A 9,269-nucleotide genomic window follows, 5' to 3' on the forward strand; every position below is an offset into this window, starting at 1 on the left:
GAAGGCTTCTCGGCAGAGGTGACAACTCAGCCATGATGGGAAAGATGAGGAAAAAAAGAAAAGAAGTCAGCTTCTGGATAGGTAGTAGGGGTTTTAGGATTTGAGGAAAGGCAGAGGACAGTGAACTTCACTTGTATGAAAACTCTGAGTTGGGAAAAGGCTTGGTATGTTGGAATAACTTAAGAGAGGCCAATAGGAAGCCCTTTCATAATAATATTTTGTGATACCCCTTTTACTATGCTGAAATGAAGTTCAGATATAATATATACACAGTTTTAATAAAATATGATGCCCTAAAAATAATAATAAAATAAAATGCCCTAACTGGAATACAAAAAGAAACAAAATGAAATAAATATATTATAAATTAATAAGGTTTTTAATATGTGAATTCTTGGCTATAAGTATCCTAGAAGGTATAACAAAGGTGTCAGATGTTTGTACCCAAATATTGTCTTTCTATAAATGCTAGTTATAAATGCAGACTGATTCAGGAGTATTGGTTGGCAGCTCAGTTCCATGAGATGAGTTGCTATTGATGACATGATATTCCCACATGGCAGATAACTTTTGGTAAAATGTTGAACAAAATAAAATGTCACTTTCTTGATAGAAGTTGTTTATATTAAAATCCTACAGAGAAACCAAGATGGCGGCATAGCTGGGAACGCAGGGTTGACAGCATGTGACGTATTTATTATGTTGACCATTTCACAAGAACAACAACGTGGCAGAGGCCAACATTGGAATCCGTCCGGAACTATGAACAGTGGCAGCTCCAACGTAGTCAGCTTCAAGGAGCAATGCAGCAGTTTAATCAGAGATTCATTTATGGGGTGAGCAACCTGTTGCATTATAAACTTAATAAGAATATTTGGTGTTTAATCTTTTCCTGAATATGAAATGTAAAGCACTAATTAGAAGGAAGGTATAAGTAAGTTGGAAACCCAGTTGTTGCTGTTGATACTATTTTTAGACCTCATCTCAACGATTCTGTGTATCTGATTTGTTCTTTCCCATTTGAAATTTCCTGAAGTTCAACCTCCTTTATTTTGTTAATGTAAAAAAAAAAAAATAGATGTTAGGACAACTGAAAAGCCATGGACAAAAGAATAGTAAAAATAAACCCAAACAATTTGAAAATAATTAAAAAGTTCTAAATTTAGTACTACCTAAATTTAGAAGACTTGGATCTAAGAACACCTGACTCTTGAGTGGTTGTACAGAACTAATGATAGAATTGAATCACTTTGTAATGTATAAAGGTAAAGTATACCTGATAAATTATTTGATGTTCTGGTAAGCTAAAAAATAAAAATAAAAAAATAAAATCCTACAAAAATAATTTGTTTTCATAGATAAAATATAATTAGGGTCCAGTAATAATAAACTTGAAAAAATTGTTTTACTTCCACCAATGCATGGTGAAATATTTTAAAGCTGTGTGGCATGTAGGAAGTTTCCTTACCATGCTAGCTTCATCTATTAATGTCAAGAGTGGCCTCCAAGCACGCTGACAAATAAAAATGTACTTCCTCCACCAAAAAAAAAAAAAGAAAGTGCTTAGGCAATGTGCCACACCCTTGAGAACCACTGGAGTAGAGTATTATGACTAATGGAGAGAAATTCTCAAGGGGAGGTTGGAAAGATGGGCAGGACATCCAGGAAGTCTACAACCCAGTGGATGCTCAAAGGGCGGCAGGTTCCTTCCTTAGGATCTAGTAGGTCTTTACTTTTTAACCTTTAACTCTTTAGTCTTTTGATTTTGTTTCATTTTATGAATATTTCTTACTTTTAAAAAATATATTTGTATTGATTTGCGGGGGCAGGAGGGGGAGGGAGAAGGAGAGAGAGAGAGAGAGAGAGAGAGAGAGAGAGAGAGAGAGAGAGAGAGAGAGAGAGAGAGAGAGAGACATTGATTAGTTGTCTCCTGTACACACCCTGACCAGGGATCAAACCAGCAACCTGGGTATATGCCCTGACCAGGAATCAAACCGGTGATCTTTCAGTGTACAGGATGATGCTCCAACCAACTGAGCCAGGGTGTTATGTCTGTTTCTTATAAATAGCATATTTTTTATCAATCATTTTTAGAACCAATTTAAAAGACATTACCTACCACCTGCAAGAGATTGCCAAGCACTACTGTAAACCCACACACCAGAGCAGAGCTAGCAAGAGTGATTGCTCAACAGCTATCTGGTAAGTGAATAAATAAACTAGTTCTTTTAATCTTCTTCAATGTTTTAAAGTTATATATCTTGCTTTTCATTTTATATGTGATTACTTTCAAGTTTTTCTGAAGCGTCATTAACATTTCCCATAATTGTCAACATCAGGAATAAAATGTTTTATTTTGAGACCTTTTTATTAAGAGAATTTCTATTTTTCCCTCATTAGTTCTCAGCCTTTGTTAATAAAATCTTAGGGTTTAGATCTATATTATTACTAAGGCTTTTTTTTTTTCCCACTAAGAAACTTTCTCTTTTTGACATTTGCCTCTAGTTTTATGACCCGATTTACAATTATTTAGGTATCTTATTTTAATTGGTCTGCATGTTCCTGCCTATTCCTTTATGTCGGCTTTCTGTTCTTGACCTGTTAATTATATTTCTTCTCTCTGTCTTCAAGTAATTTTTCAAGAAGAATATAAGGGTATATCTTTCTAGAGACCTTACATTTGATCACTGTCAGTGAAAGACCACTTGAATAAGTATTGGATTTTTGGGTTACAACCCTTGAATAATTAGCTCCTGAATAACTGAGAGTTGATTTAAATAATGCAGTATTTGAAAGAATACAATTTTCAATGACACTGTTATTTATATTGTTTAAAATGTAAATTTAAAAAAAGAATAGATTAATTTCCCAGCTTTTTTATGTGGAGAAACTTCTTTATTGCTAATTATAGGATGGACACTCTCCTACACTTCTCCCTTAGAAAATAAGATATAATACATACATCAGAGGGTTTGGCACTCATTTATTCTTTCATTTATTCAAGTACGAATACAAAGGTGTCTGATTTATTCAGCTTTTATTGAATAGTTACAATTTTAGCTCATAAACGCGACTCAAAAGAAGAGGAAGTTGTGATCCTTGATATTTGAGGAACTTACTATCTTGTTAGAGAGACAAGAAATCCATAAAATTAACTGGGGAGCCAATTACAAGGCAGTGTACAAGCTAATATTACATATTAGGTGTGTCTGTAAAACCTAAAACAAGTAAGAAACTACTTTAGTGGCATATGTATGTGTATGTATATATACAGTATATGTACACATATCTTACCTTATAATAGACAAATATGCAAATTGACCGCACCTTCGCTACGCCCAAGCCACGCCCACCAACCACACCCACCAGGAAATCGTTGCAGGGACGTTGGGGTGTGGCGGAGCCCAAGGCCGGGAAAGCCTTGGGCGGAGGCTTTCCCGGCCTTGGGCACCAGCGGGGAGCCTGCACAGATCGAAGGCAATGACCAGGGGGTCGGCTCCTGCGATCCTTAGCAGGGATGTTGGGTGCGGCCGAGCCCAAGGCCACCGCCCGGGGCCAAGCCCCGACCCTGAAAGAAGGCAGAAGGCGGTGGCCACAGCCAAGGCCTGGGTCCCCAGTGCCGGCAGAAAACTGGTGCAGGCAGCCAGGTGAATGAAGGTCTATTGCACGAATCTTCGTGCAAACGGCTACTAGTAGTTATATATTGCTTAAGGATGGGGATATGTTCTCAGAAATGGGTCATTAGATGACTTCCGCATTGTGTGAGCATCATAGGGTGCACTGAATGAACTTAGATGGTGGAGCCTATTACACACCTATGCTATACGGTATAGCCTATTGCTCCTAGGCTACAAGCCTATACAGCATGTTACTACACTGAATACTGCAGTTGTAACACAATGGTAAGTAATTGTGTATCTAAACGTATACAGTAAACATGCAGTCACTATAAGAGATAAAATATGTGTGTGTCTGTGCCTGAACTCCAGGGAGATAGAGGCACCGAAGGAGGGAGAGTAGAAATCAAGAGGAGGAAGGGAGGAAGAGCGAGAGGGAAAGAAGGGGAGAGAAAGGGAGAGGAGAGGTAGAAAGAGAACCAGAGATAAAGCATGAGAAGAGAAATAATAACAGGGAGAGGGGCAGGAAGGAGAGGGAGAGAGGAAAGGTGGAGGGAGAAAGGAGGGAAGGGACAGGAGCTATAAAGAGAAACTGAGGAAAGAAAGTGAGTTTGTATGCAATGATGTGTGCAAGGGGTTGGGGTGGGGGGGCTCCCCTCCTCCCCAGCCTCTCCCAGCTGGCCCTAGGGCACAGGACAGGTGAACCTTCTCATCTGTTTAAATCACTCATAGCCAGCAGTATACTCCCATCTGGCTAGGTCCAGCCTTTTATTTCAACAATAGAGGCCTGGTGCCCAAAATTTGTGCACTGGAGGGAGTGTCCCTCAGCCCAGCCTTCACCCTCTCCAATCTGGGACATCCCTCTCGCAATCCGGGACTGCTGGCTCTTAACTACTCGCCTGCCTGATTGTTCCTAACCGCTTCTGCCTGCCAGCCTGATAACCCCTAAATGCTGGTGTAATTGATGCCTAACTGCTCCCCTGCCGGCCTGATCACTCCCAACTTCCCTCCCCTGCCGTCCCAATTGCTCCCAGCTGCCCTCCCCTGCTGGCCCAATCACGCCAACTGCCCTCCCCTGCTGGCCTGGTCACCCCTAACTGCCCTCCCCTGCAGGCCTTGTCCCCCCCCCACCTGCCCTCCCCTGCCAGCCCGACTGCCCACAACTGTCCTCCCCTGCTGGCCATCTTGTGCCAGCCATCTTGTGACGATGTGGGGGTGGCCATCTTATGACGACGTGGGGGCGGCCATCTTGTGATGATATGAGGGCATTGCGCGAGGGTGCGAGGGCCACCTAGGCTTTCATTAGTATAGATGGCAAATATTTTGTTTATAATCCTATATAATAAAAGCCTAATATGCTAAGTGTCCGGTCGTCTGGTCAGCTGTTCAACAAGTCAAAGCATAATATGCTAATGATATGCTTAGGCTGCTCAACTGCTTGCTATGATGTGCACTAACCACCAGGGGGCAGACAGTCAACCAGTTGCTATGATGTGCATTGTCCATCAAGGCTCAGACAGTCGACTGCTCGACCAGTTGCTATGACGTGCACTGACCACCAGGGGGTGGATGTGCTGATCGGTAGGTTAGCTTGCTGCTGGGTTCCGGCCAATCGGGACTGAGCGAGATGGGCTGACACACCCTGGATCCCTCCTGCAGTCCCACCCCAGCTGGCCAACCTCCTGCGTCCCTCCCCAGCCTCGATTGTGCACCGATAAGGTTCCTTGGCCTGGCCTGTGGCCTCTTGCAACCCGGGACCCCTCGTGGGATGTTGGAGAGACGGTTTTGACCTGACGGCAGAACAACCAGTCGCTATGATGCACAATGACCACCAGGGAGCAGATGCTCAACGCAGGAACTGCCCCCTGTTGGTCAGTGCACTCCCACAGAGGAGCGCTGCTCAGCTAGAAGCTGGGCTCATGGCTGGCAAGTGCAGTGGCAGTGGCAGGAGCCTCTCCCGCCTCTATGGCAGCCCTACCAGGTGTACCAGTTAAGAATGTGGATTTTGTAATCCAAAGAAGATACAATAATTTCAAGAGAAACATCAAAAGTGCTTTATTCAAAGTAATGTCCATCACTAGCTACACATTTCCCCCATCTTTCAGGTAATTTGTGGATACTGTCCCAAGAGAACTTTTCTTGTTTTAAGGCAAACCATTCAGAGACCCAATTTTCTACTTCTTTGTACATTTTGAAGTGCTGCTCAGAAAGTGCGTGTGCCATCCATCAGAACATGTGGTAATCTGAAGGAGCAAGGTCTGGTGAATACAGCGGGTGGGTTAATACTTCTCAGGCAAGATCTTTAAATGTGTCTTTAATTGGTTTTGAAGTGTGTGATGGTGCATCATCATGAAGCAAAATGACTTTGTTGTGTCTTCTGGCATATTCTGGTCATTTTACTATCAAAGCTTGGTTCAAATTGATTATTTGTTGTTGGTAGCCATCAGTATTAATGGTTTCACCTGGTTTTAGAAGCTCATAATACACCACACCTTCCTCATCCCACCAAACACAGAGCATTGTCTTCTTTCCGAAGTGATTTGGCCTTGCAGTCGATGTTGATGGTTGGCCTGGATCAACCCATGATTTTGTGCATTTGGGACTCTCAAAATAAATCCAATTTTCATTGCCAGTCACAATTCAACACAAAAAAGACTTTCTTTCCTGCCATTGAAGCAACATTTTATGGATGACTTTTCAGTTTTCCATTTGTCTTTCATTCAGTTGATGTGGCACCCATTTTCCTTCCTTTAAAATCTTTCCCATTGTGTGTAAATGATTGGAAATTGTTTGCTGAGCAACGTTTATTCTTTCTGCAAGTTGTTTTTGAGTTTGACACGCATCTTCATCCAATAATGCTTGCAATTGTTGGTCTTCAAACTTTTGCAGTTGACCTGGACATTCTTTGTCTTTCACATCAAAATCATCACTTTTAAAGTGTTTAAACCAATGTTCATAAGTATCTTGAGATGGAGCATGTTCACCATAAGCTTCCCGAAGTATATGATAACTTTCAGCAGCACTTTTCTTCAAAATAAAGTAATTAATTAAAACTTCCTGCAAATGCTCTTTTTTTTTGGCACGAAATTCGACATTTTTAAGCGTAAAAATATCTATGATGTTAACACCTTCAGCAAATTTGACATATGAAGTTTTTAAGCTTGTCAATACAACAAAATAGCATACATATCAAATCACATATATATCAACATATGTGTAACTCCATCTATTGAAAAAAACCCGCATTATTAACTGGTACACCTGGTAAGGATGTCCAACTGCCGGCTTAAGTCCTGTGACATCCCCTGAGGGGCTTCTGGACTGCAAGAGGGGGCTGAGGGGGAATTTCGTGCACTGGGCCTCTAGTTCATTATAAAACCTTATGGGATCACTGTCATATACTAGTATGTGTTTCATTGTTGACTGAAATGTAGCTATGCAGTGCATGACTATATATACACACATGCTTTATATACCTATGAGTTGTGAAACAATTTATTTAATTTTACATGTAGTGTTTGCCAATTTGTAGGACACTGGAAATTTAAAGGTGATTAAATTGAGTAAGGTATTCAAGGAACTTCTAGAATGGTGAGGAAGAGAATCAGTCACCAGATAATGCAAAGTAAAGACAGATGCATGTGGAGTAAAACTGGCTGCCACCGGCTTCTTGGAAGAGGCACATCTTCTTGCTGTTTCAGGGTGTTATTTGAGTAGATATACAGTTGAACATAGGTGATATACCTGGTAAACCTCAGGTTGAAGGTAACATTGTTATATAATCTGCACAGAAGTGTTGGTTCCTAATTCTGCATATCATCCATTTGGCACTCAGAATTATTACTTAACTTGATTTTAATTCAATCTAAAACTCTTTTTTGTGTGATATTAACATTTGGGGACTTTCTGCTTTGCTGGTCTTCAGAGAATAGCACACAGAGATGACAGAATTGGTAAATTCTAAACTTACTGGGAGGAACCTAAAAGGTTTTTTGATGGTTAATTTTATACATCAACTTGGCTAGAACACTGGGTGCCCAGATATTTAACATTATTAGAGGCGAGTCTGTGAGAGTGTTTCCAGATAAGATGAACATTTATATTGGTAGACTGAGCAAAGCAGATTTGTTTCCCCAATATTGGTGAGCCTCTTCTAATCCCTGAAGGCCTGAATTGAACAAAAGACAGAGTAAGAGAACTTGCTCTCATTGCCTGACTGTCTTGCAGCTGGGATATCGGTCTCTGCCTTCAGACTTGGACTTGGAATTAAACCATTGGCTTTCTGGTCCCCAGTTTGCTGACTGTATATCTTGGGACTTGTCAGCTTCCACAATTGTGTGAACCAATTCTTTATAATAAATCTATCTTACTATCAACCTATTATTGGTTCTGTTTCTTTGTAGAATATTGATTAATATAGATTTTGGTAGCAAGAGTGGTTCTGGAGGAACAGAATTTTATTTTATTTTTCAAAATATTTTTTATTGGTTTTTAGAGAGAGAAAGAGAGATAGAAACATAGACGAGAGAGAAACATTATTGATTGGCTGCCTCCTGCACACCCCCTAGTTGGAATATAGCCTGTAACCTGGGCATGTGCCCTGTTGGAATCTTACTGGTGACCTCTTGGTTCCTGGGTCAATGCTGAGCCATGCTGGCCTGGCATGGGAACAGAATTTTAAGGGTGAGTTTTCTGGATTGGTTCTGGGGTTTCCAGATTTGGCTCTCTAATCTGATTAGTTTTAAAGATGTTAATAACTGTTTCTAGCAGTGAAGACATCAATGATAATTCATGCTTGATCTGGCAATAGAGACACTAAAAGTATTATTGAATACTCCTAATTAACTGCTTATAAGAAGCAAGGGTTTGGGGACTGTATATGGTAAGTTTGAACATTTTGACAAACTAATGAGTTTAATGAGATTGGCTGGTTGCTCCTATTGTAGCTGGACCAAGTGGTGAAAGAAAAGAATGAGCTCAGGAATGTAAATTTGATAAAGATCCACTTCCCAGAGGTGGTCGAATGAATGGATTATAAGAATCTCTTAACCTAGTACCTGAAGGGGTGTTTGTACCAGGTGTTAATAGGTCCAGTGAGTAATTAGCAGAAATTACTTTAGTGATGGGAAAAACAAAATTGTGGGACCATATTGGAGTCTTTAAAGGTTTATCATTGAAAGTCTCACAGACCCTGGGCTTGGTATCTTTTTACTGCTGTGTGATTGGGCCACATTTTTGATGATGGGGCATTTCTCTCCTTGCTAAGGTTGTTCAATAGCAATGAAATTGTCTAATAGCTGATGAATGAGTGCTAAGGTGCAGTGTTCCCGTGAACTAATAAGGTTAAGTTTATATCAGTTTGTCTTACCCTAGAACCGTGGTCGGCAAACTGCGGCTCTTTGGCCCCTTGAGTGTGGCTCTTCCACAAAATACCACAGCCTGGGCGAGTCTATTTTGAAGAAGTGGCATTAGAAGAAGTTTAAGTTTAAAAAATGTGGCTCTCAAAAGAAATTTCAATCATTGTACTGTTGATATTTGCTCTGTTGACTAAAGAGTTTGCCGACCACTGCCCTAGGATAAACACTTCCTTGGGTGGCAGTGTTTTTTTTTTGTTGTTGTTGTTTATTTACTTTATAACTGGCTTGACTACTA

The sequence above is a fragment of the Eptesicus fuscus genome, chromosome 10 (genome assembly GCF_027574615.1).
Source record: "Eptesicus fuscus isolate TK198812 chromosome 10, DD_ASM_mEF_20220401, whole genome shotgun sequence".
NCBI lineage: Eukaryota > Metazoa > Chordata > Mammalia > Chiroptera > Vespertilionidae > Eptesicus > Eptesicus fuscus.